Source organism: Nylanderia fulva, unplaced genomic scaffold (genome assembly GCF_048542155.1).
Source record: "Nylanderia fulva isolate GAGA-0341 unplaced genomic scaffold, ASM4854215v1 Scaffold16, whole genome shotgun sequence".
NCBI lineage: Eukaryota > Metazoa > Arthropoda > Insecta > Hymenoptera > Formicidae > Nylanderia > Nylanderia fulva.
This window is the reverse complement of record NW_028189835.1, coordinates 3,252,781-3,267,448: the sequence shown is the minus strand read 5'-3', so window position 1 is coordinate 3,267,448 and position 14,668 is coordinate 3,252,781. Positions and strand designations below refer to the sequence as shown.

The 14,668-nt window shown below is 39.5% G+C and overlaps 1 long non-coding RNA gene across 1 annotated transcript in view; it reads left to right on the top strand.

The window, feature by feature from the left end:
- Positions 1 to 13,773, top strand: part of LOC114940410 (uncharacterized) — a 54,041-nt gene extending 40,268 nt beyond the window's left edge. The window contains exon 4 of the long non-coding RNA XR_003821440.2: positions 13,545 to 13,773. This is a non-coding gene — a long non-coding RNA (uncharacterized LOC114940410). The remainder of the gene's footprint in view (positions 1 to 13,544) is intronic.
- Positions 13,774 to 14,668: the final 895 nt, after the last annotated feature.

Genomic DNA, 14,668 nt, shown 5'->3' with positions numbered 1-14,668 from the left:
ATTCGAGTGCCGGTTCTCGTCGCGGGAAAGACGGAAAATCGGGAAATCGGCTTTTCGTCCAGATGAAACGTGAAAACCAAAATCCCCGATGTAATCCTTCCTTTCAGACCGCGATTTTTTTTTTTTGCTCTCGTTCCACACACAGGCACATACGTGCTCTATCCCTCTCTTGCTTCTCATTCTTGCTCTCTTTCGCGTTTACGCAACATTCAACCCTCAGCGCATTCGCGTCGACTTCTGCACCCCGTCTGTCTCCGAAAGGTCGATGCGTCCCCCAATTGGAAATTTTAAGGGTTAAAAAATTGCACTCGACTCGACAATATACGTTACAAAAAAAAAAGAAAAGAGAAGAGGGAAGAATGCGAGCGAGCGAGAGACGGCATCCCCAATAACACGACGATATGTCTGCCTCTTCCTCCCTATTCCTGCCTTTTCTCTGTGCGTGCGTATATCTGTCGCGGAGATAAATAACAAAATAAATGACAATTGTCCCGAAAACTGTTTTGGGTTTTGTAGCGCGACCATCCTTTTTTATTCCGGCATACTGTCTTTTTTTCACTCGTGTTCTCGTTTCTGGTCTCTTCTTCCGGGGGGAAACGTGACTCCAGCGACCACCCGGCTAGAAATTTATTAGATATTTACTGCGTTTCAGTTTTCCACGGCCGAGAAAGGGGAAGATCATCTCATCCCGTTACATCCTGACCGTGTAATTGTCATCGCGCGATACTTTTGTTTCGTTCCGCATTTCCGCTTCTTCTTTATTTATTATCGATAGATTCATCGGGTTTTTAATTACATAATGTAACATTTCGAGATACGATAATAGATTTAAAAGAAATTACAGAAATATATGATAGAGTGTACGGAGAAGTGTCGAAAAGAGAGAGAAATTAATCAACTTTGAATCGAAAGTAATTTAATTTATTCCACGCTTTCTCTTTTCTGGTTTCGATCGGTAGAAGAAGACAAAAATCTCGATGAAATTAATGAATGTCGTTGAAAACTGCTTTGAACTGTTGAAACATTATCGACGGCAAACGATAAACGGCAATTTATACATCCGAAGCGACTCCGCAAATTTGGCTAATGGCCGATGTAGTAGTCGGCGTGATAGGATAGTGGAAACTTGGCAAAATCCTATGAATAAGAAATGGAAATTAGCGTTTACTCGCTTTTCCCTTTCGCTCGTTTGACGGCCGCGAAGTGAGTTTCGTCGAGGGCGTCGTTGTCGTCGCGGCGCGGCGGAGGGTAAAAAACGACAAGTCAAAAGGTCGGAAAGAATTTAATATTAAAAAACTGTCATTCTGTGTCGATATGAAAATTCCAAGGATATCAGCTTCCTTTCCCCGACGTCTGTTTTCCTCGCTCCTTCCTCCGTATTTGCTCCACGTATATCGCGGTTCGCCTCGCTTCCTTCGCGTCCTCATCTTTACGGCGACAGGCTCTCTAGCGGGTGCTCTTATTGTTTGGCAAGAAACGCGCCGCCAACGAACAAATAAGATTAAAGGATATTGATCTCGCGACAAGAATTCGAAACGTGCTTCGTCAACGGAGCTCCGGATATTTATTGACTCTCCTCGTGAATCGTGCAATAATTAAAGAGATATATGTTACAGGTACGAGTCGATCGCGATAAATATATATTCTAAAACCGTCCGAGACTTATAGAGAAATATTTTAGGAGCAGATTCTCTAACAACATTAACGCCAACTTTATTTTTATTGAGAATCAGTTTGATATTTTTAACAAAAATGTGTCTCTAAAGTTCTTTTTATATCGATACGTGATGTGAGAGACATTTTCGTTGCAGCAAGGAATAATTGCTAAAATACGTAAATAACTTGAGTATTTACGATTGAAGAATTGACGATTGTCACATACGATTATGACGATGCTCGAGGAGAGTCGTCGGAAAAAAAATGTTTAGATGTCAAACCGATGATATCATTCGCTCAGGATATCGATCTCTAACGCGAGCGCGTCCTACCCTGCCAGAAGAAACTTGTGACATGCCGTAGGGACGACGTGCCCCGAGTATCACCCCTTTTTGCTGGGAATTAGGAAATTTTAAAATTGAAGGGTGCTCGCGAAATGTGCCTATCGAGCCGAACTAACGCAAGAATTTATTGGCAATTTCTCTAAAAAGGCTTTAGATTTATTTCCAATTCGGCGAGGGAACGCGTATTTGACGGCATGCAGAAAGAGAGAGAGAGAGAGAGAAAGAGCGCCGAGTGCGCAAACATTTCGCACGCTGGCGGATAATTGGATACAGAACGGCGGAGAAGTTTCGGAAAGTTCCAAAGTCAGGCCGGTCCATGAAGAAAGTAATAACTTTCGACACCATTGACCTTGGCGTATTTTAAACCGAGTTATAACTGAAAGTCGGTTAATGGGAATCGCAGGCTTTTCAATCGAATGCGAACTTTGACATTATCTCTTCAATTTCAGTCTTACACGTTTACCAAACAAATTAGTATTAATCACATTATTACTATGTTGGAGGAATATCGCTTTTCTGCATTTTTACATCATGTTCTCTTTTTCTCTTACGATAATAATTGTTAATCATTATTGTATTTTAATGCGTTACATACTTTATGACGTTTTTTGACTATGCTTGATTTATATATTACCGTTATGACACCGTTTATTATTTGTTAAATTCAGAATTTAATCAGCGTTGATAATGGTCAAAATATTGACCGAAACGTTCGCTTTATATTTGTATTTAAAGAGTACTTGTGTTTAATTCTTCTTTATCATCTTTTATTGTAATTTATTAGTAGACATTATATTAAAGAATATTATTTTTATATATGACTTTCTTTCTAACATAATTTGAATTTTTATATTTACTGCTCTTAACAGCCTTTTATCAAATTTATTAGAATTTAATAAGAGCCTTGATTTACTATGATTAAATTAGTATTAATTTATAAAAAATATAATATGAGAATATCAGAATATTACGAAAATCTCAAATTATAAAGAATAATTCTATTTATGAAATAATAATTCATCCGTGTATTTTATCTCCTGGATCTCGCGGAGTAGACGACATCGTAGGATCTCGCGATCGAGATTTTTTTTCGTCCACGAATCCCTCGTTGAAATGTCTTTGAAATACGCGTTCGGCAAAGAGCGCGAAAAACAGCGTCTTGCGTGCTACTTACCGGAAAGCAGGGTATTAGCAGTTTAGGCACTTTAGAACTCGGCGGTGCGATATGCGCGAGTGCGACTTACCTACGGAAGTACGGCGACTAGCCGACGAAGTTTCGGCAGAAACGAGCGAGCTGGAACTTAACCTAACTAGTTGAAGATCGTTCCTTATTGTTAGCCTTTCGTTGGACAACGGTAACTGCGCGACGGTAAACGTGTTAACTTCGGGATACAACGCCGCGGAATAAATCCGAGATTTGTGCCGAAATCGTGTCCCGCCCGAGAGTGTTGGGAGAACGTATCACCAAAGTAAGCATCTTCAAATTTCAGAAACGCGGTGCTCTTTGTTATATATTGAAAATGATACCAAAACTTAGTGTTCAAATTAATTATCGGTGGAATTGAAAAATATGTGCATCGAACAGAGGACGACTGCGATGGTGTAATATAACAAATTGAAATCAGCTCAGGGAGAAAAAAGGAGCGCGAGTGCAAAGAAAAATTACGACGACGAGAGATCGAAATTGGAAATTGGCGGGAAGGCAAAAACCCGGAGCTTTTTACGCGGCGAATCGTTAATCAGTCGGGTCGCGGTGTATCTCTCGCGGTTGTGGATAAAAAGCGAGGAAACGGAGTAAAAGCGCGCGGACGACCTCAGCCACGTCGTCGAAAGATTCGAAGATCCTCTGGCGCTCGTCCGACCGTGGAAGAAAAGCTAATGAGCGAAAGTAGATCGTTGCGCCGAGATTATAATTAAGCGCGAATAAGAGCACAAGGGGGCGAATCGGGAGCAAGAAAGGCACACAGAAAAACCGTCATTTTTAAGCCGGAGATCGTTAGTCAGGCGTGTTGCGAATCAGAGTGCGGGCCAGGAGCTCTTCTCTCGTCGAGGACACCAGGGTGGGTGGAGGCCATCGAAGGGTGGGGAACGGATGAGCAGAGGTGGGTCGGTAGCCCTCTAATCGATCGTGGCTGTCCACCCTTATCAGGGGGTTGGGAAAGCCGGTATATAGCCGAGGTCGGTCGTGGGGGGTTGCTGCTACTGCTGTACTTCTGGCTGCTTTGCATGGCCGGCAAAGCTCGCCATCCCTCCCACCTTCCCTGGTCGCGACCCTCGCCAAGCCGTCTCCTCTCTCTCTCTCTCCCTCGACCGAAAAACCAACCCTTAAAATAGGGGCCGCAGACCACGACCATTGTTGCCAGATGCCCCGCGCATTTGCATTTTCTCGCAGATTCCGTGAAAAATGAAGCTGCCCGTCTTGAAAAGTCCCTTCGGAGAGATACCCTACGCGGTATTAGGACAAGCTCCTGAACTTTTTTTCCTTTCACCAAAGATCTTTTTCGCATCTCGTTCTAGTTTTCGAGAAAATGCGGAGAAATTATCCGCGCCAAATTTGCAATTTCTATATGTTTAAATAGAAGGGATGTTCGTTTCAGATTAAAATAAAAATTTTTAGTTTCAATCAGAATTCATTAAGGTTATAATCTTTTGACGCGACCAGTTCTATTTAATTAAGAATCATTGTTAAGGATATTTGGAATAAAGAAACCAAAGTATATATATTTTCGGGATGATGTACCGGATATATCTTTTCTCGATAAGTTAATCAATCTTGTTACCAAGACAAATATACTGGGTCTCCATCTGTATTTGAGCGGTCCGTTGTTTGAACGAGACGCGCGAAATCCGTATTTACGTAAAGCCGACGCCACTCTATTGGTCCAAGACTTATACGCGACTCGCAATACAAAGGACTAAGAACTTAGATACACGAAGAAATACGAAGTCGATCTATTACGCTTGTTTGTTGCTTGTTATTTATTCGCCGCTGCGATCTGATAGAATAAATCGATGTGAATGATAAAAGCTATAATATTAACTTCGATATTTCAGAATATTTTAGAATAACAATAGCTTTGCATATAAATGTTTTTATAATGTATAATACAGCTATAAATTTACATACATATTCCACATATAGTGATATTACAGTTTCTTATTCTTCGAATATTATGTATAAATTTACCGAGTTTGTATTTCACTGTGATTCTATTAATTTTTGTATTATTCAATTATAGCAATTCTTTCTCTCGAATATTTATTCCGACTTCTTTACAAAATTCCGCGATAAATAATTATTTCCAAACGAGATCGCTTCATTTATCGGATATCAGCTGATCATCATCATCGTATGTGCGCGGCTCGATACGCTGTGCTTCGTGGAATCTCGGGGCGATCGTAATGGGAATCGCTTTGCGGCTGTGCGAGGAGCGAATCTTTCCGGGAGGTGTAACCGGTGATAGATTCCCGCGTCGAGAAAATTTAATGGAAAAATCCGAGGTGTCAGACACAGACGCGCCGGCGATACGTCAGACCATTCACGGCTCAGCCTTCGCGTTCTCCTTTTCGCGCTACGGGGCGCGAGAAGGAGAGCCAGTCCGGGCGTGAGAGATATACGCCGGAAGTAACATTCGTCTACCGGCGAACAATCGCTGCGAGCCACGCGTATGCCACGCATGTCGCGTTTCTAACGCGGTTTTCAAGAATCCGTCGAGAGCTTCCTCCGAGCCGAAATATTCCGTGCATTGTACAGAGAAGAACGTCGGGCGGCGTACTTGAGCCGTGTAAATCCCCGCTGTGATGGAACGGCGTGAAAGAATTAAATCGACCTCTTGAAGTAACCAACCAACTCACACCATCATCCACCCCCAGCCCTGTCGAGCAAACCAATTCGGCGCGCACGTACTTCCATCGGCTCGATTCAATCGATGGCGACGTGCCGAAAGCCTCATCAAGGATTTATAATCGGGTCACCAGTCCGCGTTCCTGAATTACCTCATACGGGTCACTAATTGGACCGCGGAATCGGATGACGGGTAATTAGTCGCGTACGTGATAGAAACCAGCTGTTGAACACGCATTTATTTCAATAATGTTAGAGAACCTTTTCTCGATTCGGCTGCATACTTGGTTGTATGTAGTCTTCCCTGGATAGGATTTCGAAACTTTTATCAAGTGTAAAACGGCCTTTAACGAGCGGAATGCTATGCTACACGAGTTGGTAAAATGGCAGTACCGACATCTGCCGATGGTTCTTGGTCAAACCAGACATATCCGAGGGTAGTTTCTCGAGGGTAGTCGGTAACATAGTCCGATCTAGTCCCTAAATCTAGTTTCTATTTGAGGGTAGGGTTCTCTTTAGGGTTGTCTAAACTTTGGGTCCCCACTCTCGAAAAGGGACGTGTAATCCAAGGGTGCTAAGGGAACAACTTAGAACTACGAGAGAGAGAGTATAGAGGAGCATTATAATAATGCGGATTTATTGGTAAATTCTTCCAAATTAATAATGAAATTGTTTGAAAATATTTTTTATCGCAAAATATGGACATTGCTATTTTGTATTTTTATAGTTTTTATTAGAACAATAAATTATATGTTACTTATATTCTAATAGAATAAGTAACATATAATAAATAATAATGTAATGTTCATGCGTTTCGTAGTATCTGAAATTGCATTAGTAATTATAAAAACAAACAATATTTTTTCGAGAAAGTAAGACCGAGAAAGGAATTGTACGATCCATTATTTAATTAAAAATTATATTTTGCCAAAATATTTTTAGAATTATTAATTTTGCTTCAGAGAATATAATTATTTTTTTTGAAAATAAATTATATGTCACGATACTTTTTAAAAATAATATATAAATATTTGTACAGCTAAAATTTATAAAACTATATATATATATAACATATCTCACAAAATCATTATATTTCTTCTATATAACGACAGATTTTTTGACCAATTAATATCGATTTTTCCTTCGCGAAAATAACGAAGCATCAATAATTTCAAAGTTATAAGCGATAGAAAAAGACGAGCTTCTTGCAAACTAATCTTTGAGAAGTTAAATGGATCAGAAAACTACATTTTTTAAATTAATTCTAGATGGAGTTTAATAGAACTTGTGAGATTTTGTTACAAAGATATATGGTGTGAATAATAAAAGATGATCTTCCTCGTTATTTTTGAAAAGAAAAAATGGACCATTAGCTACAAATTTGTTAAAAGAATATCCAATTTTGTGTAAAAACATATTTTTCCTATTTCAACGATGATCATATCTATATTTTTATTTCTACTTTGAATAAAACTATTAATTAATTAATTCACTGATTTATATATTAAGGATACTTATTTATTTACGAGACATAAATTACTGATCAAATTATATATTTAAAGATGATGAGAGAAAGTGTTGAGATTCTTGTCTTTTAATTATTACAAAAATCTCGCTCCGAGTTCGAATTATGTTTATGCAACTTACTTGGCGAATTCAAAAACATGAACATCGAAGAGTTCAATATCGCGGGCTTTGGTTAGCCGACTGGTTGCCGAAGGCACGCTGAATTAATTTGGTAAATTGAGCCGGTTCTTCCATCGAGTCCGATAATTCGGCGACTGCCTCTATCCATGGTGTATCTGTAAGGTTGTATCCACCTTGCAATTCGTCCGCGTCCCTCGCGAGTCGGCTGGATCTCTACCTAGGAAGTCTCCGGGTTGGTTGAAGGGAATTCCAGGTTCCTGGGCTGCATAGCTAGTTCCCTAATCGAATTAGAGGAGTCAGGATATTGCGTGCCGCTACAGCACCCTCAATTGTTTTAAGTCGACATCTCCGCCGAACTGTTTCCGTGCACCGTTCTTCGTCAAGCTCACTTCGTCTGTCCTCTCTTTCTATCTCTTCTCTCTCTCTCTCTCTCTCCTTCTCCGGACATTGAATTTGAACTAAACTATCTGCCGACCGGAATATCGGATTATCGGCCTGTCGAAAAAGCTCCCTCCTACGCGGAAACGTTAGCTCCTCCTCTCGATCTTCGGCGGAAAATCAGATTGATCATAAACGAATATTTCATGACATTTACGGTTCCGCACATGTACGTGATTTCTAACAAATGTGTGCTTGAAAGTCCCTTGTATACATTTAAAGAATCCAAATTTTTATCCGATAAAAATTACATTGGTTAAATAAATTATATAAATTTTATACAGACACAATTATATTTTTCAATATACTTTATTTTAAAATATTCTTGTTCATATAATTTTTTTTTAAATTAATTTAAAATAAAAATTGAAACAATCTTGTTTTATTAGACTTGGATCAACCGATTTTTTAATTACATCTTCACACACATTTCTGGTGTCTATTTTATATTGTATACCTTTAATTTTTTTTATTGACCTATTGATTTATCTTTTATTATGTTATAATTTGTAGAAAAAAAATCATTTTATTATCGATTTATTCTTTATAAAGTATATCTTAATTTTTGCAACTATATCGGATATTTTTACACTATAAAGACAATAAATACTTGCACACATGTTTCCTATCAAACAACCATTCATCAAGCGACCATCCGTGAATAGCGTATCTATCGCTTATTAGAGAAAATGACTCCGCATGCTCCGCCACCAACGGGCAAGGGCCGCCCTTAACTTTCACTAACGACCAAAGTTTTTCGGTGTCCGAGCACCGTAGACTCTCTCGGTATCATAAATTCAAAATGGCGGCTCCTCTTGGGGCGAAAACAAAAGCCACTCGGCTTCGTGTTCGAAGGCCTCGTAGGGTCGGGGTAGGTGGGCAACCCTTCTGAACTCTCCCTTACCTAGGGAAAACCAAAGGGGGGAGGGGGGTGGTGGTTGGAGGGAAGTAGCGGCGAGGCTTTTCGAAGGGTCGAGCCACCGAAAATGGCGGACCCAATTAAGTGAGTCTGGGCTAGCATGATGTACGCGCGTCATGGAAACCGTAAGAGGCGGAAAGGAGGAGACGAAGGACCGAATCCTTTCAAAGAGACGCATGTAAGAGTCTATGCATAGTACGCAACGCACCCTTCTTTTTCTGACAGAGAGACCTCGTGTTCACGTCTCGTTAATCTTTTTCGTTTCTGCTCGAAGACGGAATTAGCGAACCGTTTCGTCGGTAAGAGAATTCTAAGTAATTAATTATCTGTATATTTAGCAAAAAACAATTTGTAATTATGTATCTTTATATTTAGCAAAAAAATTTAATTAGTGGAAATTATATACAAGATTTGTTCATTATTATTTTTCAATATTTAAATAAATAATAATATTACATACACATATTTTATGTGTGTGTGTATAACAATTGTATATGAATTAAATTAGATAATAAACTTAATAGCTTTGCAATGCGGGTTGCTGTAAAGGGTCACAGCCATTTCTCTGAATGAAACACCAGTCTGGTCCAGGTACAAAACTGGATGGGCGAGATTAACCCATGATCTCTGATCTCACCTGACTGGATGCTGGGCTGAACTTCCTCTTATTTCATGTCCGAAACAGGTGTATTATTTACATCTTATTTTCAATATACGTTTCCATGATTATATTAAACGAGCTTTGATCTTTATACTATTTATCATAATATATATAAGGCTATTAAACATAATTATATATAAGGCTCTCTAGAGATTTTAGTAAAGACATTCTTTCAATAAAAATTTGAATGGAAAATTCGAGTTATATACATATATTTTAATATTTAGCATTTAAGGTTCTGTAAAATAAGAGTCTACGCGTGAAATTAACTTAAAAATAAGATTCTATTGTTTATCTATACCTTAAAAATATTTTGATTTATTAATATAAACTTAAATACGAATATAATTCTTCACGCGAAAATACATAATAATCTGCACAAATTTCTTCAACAAATATTACTTCATCGAACCGAAGCAAATTTTAATTTTATCATTAATTAAGTTATGCACTTTACAACGACGTGCCCGAGGAACTCGCGTCGTTAATCTTACGAATAACGCTTGACGCCTCGGGTGATCATTAATAAAGACGCTTCCGATATAAGATCCGCGTTAACAAAGTTCCACATTTTCCACGTGTACCGGTGTTTCGATCGCGCTCGTCGACCGCGATCGATATCACAATCTCGCGATAGTCGCGAAGCCCTCTTAGCGGATCATTATTTTCCTGGATCGTATCCAAATCTCTGGCGTTTACATTCGGCAGGAACTCTCGACCCCTTCAGGAGCAAGTTCAGAGGTTGCGAGGACGATGGGGATGCTGTCGTTTCCACGTGCTATCCTCGCGTGTATACCTTTGCGATCTTTCGCATTATTTTTATTACTCGAGACACGCGACGTGAGAGAGGGAACAAAGAAGACGTATCCAGAGAGGAGGAAAGGGGGATAAGGGTCCGAAGAAGACGGTTAAGGACCAAAGGGGGAGTCCTGATCCTCCTCGCGGGTCTCAAAGGCGAAATGACGGCATTCTGCTTCTTTGAGACGGTATTAGCCGGGCGATTCCATCGAATTTGCGTTCTCTCCGGCGCGGCCTCGAGAGTTCGATCACGAAATGCGATACCTTGTATATTTGTAGAAGTAATAACAGGCGTAGAGGACGAGATGGCCTCTCCGCGAAGGGATGGTCCCGAGGGGTAGTGGGTCGTCGCGATGGTGAAGAGGCGAAGGAGGTGGAGGATAGCTTGGCGACACTCAAGTCTTCCCTCTCTCCTCTTTCTCTCTCTCTCTCTCTCTCTCTCTCTTGCTTTCGGAGCTGTACAAGGGTCCATCTCATAGCAACGCCCACGGAAACTCGAATCGATACGACGCACTGTTCTGGAAATTCGTCGGATTTTCGCGCACGTTTTCGAAATTCGCAATGTGAGGTGCCTTCGCCCTCGAAATTGCACGACTGAGAAAGGTCAGCGCGACGCGCCGCGCCGACGCGTCGCGCGAATTTTCGCGCTCGAGAATTGCGAGCGTCGACTTTGCGAGTTCGATATGCGAATCGATAACTGTAGATCTATGTATAATAATTCGAAACAATCGGAGGACCAAGCATCGATTGGACGCGAATAAAAATCACACATTCTATTTTAATTAGCATAATCTATCATTACCTATTATATTTAATATAATTTGTAACAGTTCTTTAGAAAATTCTAATCTACAAATAAAAAGGCAATAAGAGCTAATTAAGTTCTATACAAGAAATATATTTGTGAAAAGATTTATAACATATAATATTGAATATTAGACAGAAATAAATTCGTTCGTACGAATATTATATTTTATCCATTACATCAACTATTTTCTGGTATCGATAATCTAAGCATAATTGAGGTAATTTGTAATAACGAGGTAATATATATATTATAAAAGAGGAGAAAGATAGAGGGAGACAGAAAGTTAGATTTCCCTCTGCGTTATCATTGATAAAAGGATTTCTTATCAAGCCGTCGCGCCGATGCATCGATCCGACTCCTCGGAGAAAGAAACGCGCACGAGTCCTTCTAACACATACGAGTCCATATACAGAGTCTGCATCTTTCTGCGCTTCGATTACTACCCTCCTTTACGAGGAGCAGTATCCAGAGAGGTAGCTCGTTTTTCCTTCTTACCGATGTGCCGCGCGAGCGTGAGAGACCGAATCGAGATGAAAATCGCAACCCCGGCATTTCTCCCTCCTTGTATCGATACGCTGGAAAAATCGGTATATATGTATATACATGTATGGGCGTCTTATTTATATATCCGAGTTTTTGGGATTATACTATATCACTTGTAACATTCGGAAAATTGTAATTATATACTATTTGGAATAATAACAATAATATGCATGAAAGATGGATAGTTTATTATAATATATTTTCAAGTTGTGATTATAAAAAATAATTTTTATTCCGTGAAGAATTATTATTGATTTGTGCAATTGACATTTAAATATAAAAATGATTAATTTATATTTTTGTAACGTACTACATCTCTTTTTACTTTATAATCAGAATCGCGCGACATTGTCGAAAACGGTGGCGGTTGGAATGCGAGAGAAGAAAGATGGATTGTTTATTATAATATATTTTCAAGTTGTGATTATAAGAAATAATTTTTATTCTGTGAAGAATTATTATTGATTTGTGCAATTGACATTTAAATATAAAAATGATTAATTTATATTGTTGTAACGTATCACATCTCTTTTTACTTTATAATCAGAATCGCGCGACATTGTCGAAAATGGTGGCGGTTGGAATGCGAGAGAAGTTCCTCTTCGTTTTTATCGTCGCGTGTCCAGCCAGGCGTCTTGTCATGCATGGCCGATATTGATATGTGCACGCGTGTATTCGAGAGCAAGCCGTCGACGGTCCCTTCCTCCCTTTGTGATAGAGCGTGTTCGTCTCCACCTCTTCGTCTCCGTCTCCATCCCTCACATTCGTTTTCAGAGCGGAAGTTCGTGCACGAGAAATCCGGAAAATTGGACGGAGCGATCGCGTCTACTGTTGCCGACGAGCGTTCTTCAAATGAACGATCAGCTGGAATCCCATAAGTCGGCGGGGTCGATAGTTGGAGAGATGTAAAACATTTCGAGTGGCGCGCGATACTTTTCTCGAAGAAACATCTTCTTGTTAAAACGATCGAGAGAGAGTAACGATATGTTTACTTCTCGTTCTGAACATTTATCCAATTAATAATTATTTCAGATGAAAATATATATCACATCGTTGTTTTTTTATTTTCAAAATATAAGTTAAGGTATAAAGGATCTTACAAGTTACGACAAGATTAATTTTATTTGCCAAATTTGCTAAATGTCACGACTTGGCAATTACTAGTTTTACGCTTCAGAAAATTAATACGTCTAATAATTCAGGCACAGAACAAAGTATCCTCTAGTATGAGGAGAATAATATAACTTGTGTGTAATACATTTCTATGTTGTATATATATATATATATAGAACATAATTATTATAACAACAATACAACAATTCCAAACCATATATTAATATATAGTAATATAATAATAAGATTAATATAATATAATATAATAATTATTCTAAACCTAATAATAGAGAAGAAATATAATAATTATTATATTACAATCGAGTGCGATGAATAATATCGAAGGCAGAGCCAGTTGACCACCGCTGCCGCGAATTTGTCTACACGGGCGATTGTGGTCACTCAGCACAGGGTGTTCCGGCTGATCCAGTTTTCATTCCGGTTTCTTCGGTGAACTTCACCCCGAGAACGAGGCGAACGCTGTCAACACAGAGGCGCGCGCACGGAATGACAAATGTTGCTTCGACCACTAATGTTGCTGCACAACAAATTATATCCAGAGCGATAAAATCTATCCCCGGGAGTTAGATAAATAGTGCTCGAAGACGACACGCCGTTTATAAGAGGCGACGAGATCGCTTCCTTTGCGCTTCCTCAGAATTTTTCCTCCGCATCAAATTGTGATCATACATATAAATAAGCAAATATATAATAATGCGTAAATAGACAAATTTGCCACGTCTCACGTTTCCTTCTGCTGTTCTATGTTACAGATTCGAACATCGCTGAACATCTGAATCATCCATGGAAGGAATCGGTCGTGATATCAAAAAAATACATAATTAATTTAAAATCGAGTCAATAGATATAGATTAGATTTAATCGATAAGTTGGCGATTAATTAATTAATTTTTCGCACGATTGTAATAACGATGCGATGAATCATGGACAACGATGTAAGCTTCGAACGTGCAAGACTCTGGAGAATTGCGAGATAAATAAACGTACGAGAGAGAGAGAGAGAGAGAGAACGCCTCACCCAGGAATCGTTCCGATCCTGCGCTCCCGTGTTATTCCATCCTACCTTCTGCTTCCTCGGACATTAATTTCGTGCAGCTCGCTGCAGGTGCGCCGTCACAGGTAAAGTACGTATATGCAATATTATTGGCCCGATGTCGGGCAGACGCAAAAGCCCGAGTTGCGACTCGGCACGATCCCCATTAACCGTCCCATAAACAGATAATCGTGAATTTCCCGCCGATATCTGCTCGCCCAATCAGATAAGACGGAACGTCGAGATACGAAATTATTGTCCTCGCGCATTTCCCAGCTCGTTCGAGAGTCGGGACGCTGCGGTATAAGTGTTAATAATAAGTGTTAATTAAGGGTAGATAGCGATCGAATTAGCTAGACGTATGTTGTTGACTCGCGCGTCAGTATCGGATTTTAGCTTTACATTTCATTACTATACTATTTTCAGAGTATAAAAAATAAAATAATAATTTATAAAAAAAGAGCGTGAACGCGTATAAACGAATGATCGATCGTAGGGAAGAATGATTAGAATTTCAAGGCAATAACGATCGTAATAACGATTGCAAGTGGTGCGAAGCAACTTGGCGCATTGAAAAGATTTCCATTCCATTAACGCAAACTTTCCATTCTGCTAATATTCGTAGGAAAGATGCGGAAAGCACGCGAGTTTGAAATTTCCATAACAATTCGCGGCGCATAATTCTCTCGTATCAAAAGAGTCGACCTTTGATACGTCTACAAAAACATTGCTCTCGCGCAAACCCGTCGTCGTCGTCGTCGTAGTGAAATGAAGGATTTTCACGCGGCTCGCTGCCATTATTTGGCTACGTCTCTGTTTGTTCTGCGAAGTGTAGAACGGAGT